The sequence below is a fragment of the Theropithecus gelada genome, chromosome 4 (assembly GCF_003255815.1).
Source record: "Theropithecus gelada isolate Dixy chromosome 4, Tgel_1.0, whole genome shotgun sequence".
Classification (NCBI taxonomy): domain Eukaryota; kingdom Metazoa; phylum Chordata; class Mammalia; order Primates; family Cercopithecidae; genus Theropithecus; species Theropithecus gelada.
The window spans coordinates 28,643,356-28,644,469 of NC_037671.1; positions in this window are offsets into that span (position 1 = coordinate 28,643,356).

A 1,114-nucleotide genomic window follows, 5' to 3' on the forward strand; every position below is an offset into this window, starting at 1 on the left:
GAACCTGAACTGACATACTTCTCCATATTCTGTCACTGTAGATCAAGAATACCTGCACTTTGGGAGGCCAAGGTGGATGGATGAACTTTGAGATAGGGAGTTTGAGACCAGCCTGGCCAACATGATGAAACCCCATCTCTACTAAAAATACAAAAATTAGCTGGGCTTGGTGGTGGGTGCCTGTAATCCCAGCTACTCAGGAGCCTGAGGAAGGAGACTCGTTTGGGAGACGGAGGTTGCAGTGAGCTGAGATCACACCACTGCATGCCAGCCTGGGTGACAAAGACTCCGTCTTAAAAAAAAACTAACACACATGGAAAGTCAGCTTTACCATGTACATCTGCTGTGCTGGTGACTAGCAGATCTTTCCTCAAAATGTGTGGGCCTGTGTATTTGTTTTGTGAATATATTATAATTTGTGCTATGTCCCTAAAAGAAAGGTGCCCTTAAGGCAGAGTGGACTAACTGACTTCTCGACGCCCTTTGGGATTTTGACACAACAGATACCACTTTGATTCCTGTTACCCTTGTAGAGTGCCAGTAGAATTGAAGAGAACCATTCTTGCATCCAGGAACCCAGTGAAGCTAAGTGCTGGAGCAGCAGTGGAGCCCATCAGGAACTGCAGGTCCCAGAGAGCCCACTCAGACCAGCCAGATGGCGGTGGGGGGTGCTGGTCATGGAGCAAGGGTTGAAGCCTCCTAGAAAACCCCTAGAATACTAAACCACACATATTCTTTTTTCTGTTTGTGCCATGCACAAGACCTAAATTAAGAATGAGAAGGTTTCCAGCTGCATCCATGTCCCTACAAAGGACATGAACTCATCCTTTTTTATGGCTGCATAGTATTCCATGGTGTATATGTGCCACATTTTCTTAATCTAGTCTGTCATTGATGGACATTTGGGTTGGTTCCAAGTCTTTGCTATTGTGAATAGTGCCACAATAAACATATGTGTGCATGTGTCATTATAGCAGCATGATTTATAATCCTTTGGGGAATTGAACAATGAGAACACTTGGACACAGGAAGGGGAACATCACACACCGGGGCCTGTTGTGGGATGGGGGGAAGGGAGAGGGATAGCATTAGGAGATATACCTAATGTAAATGA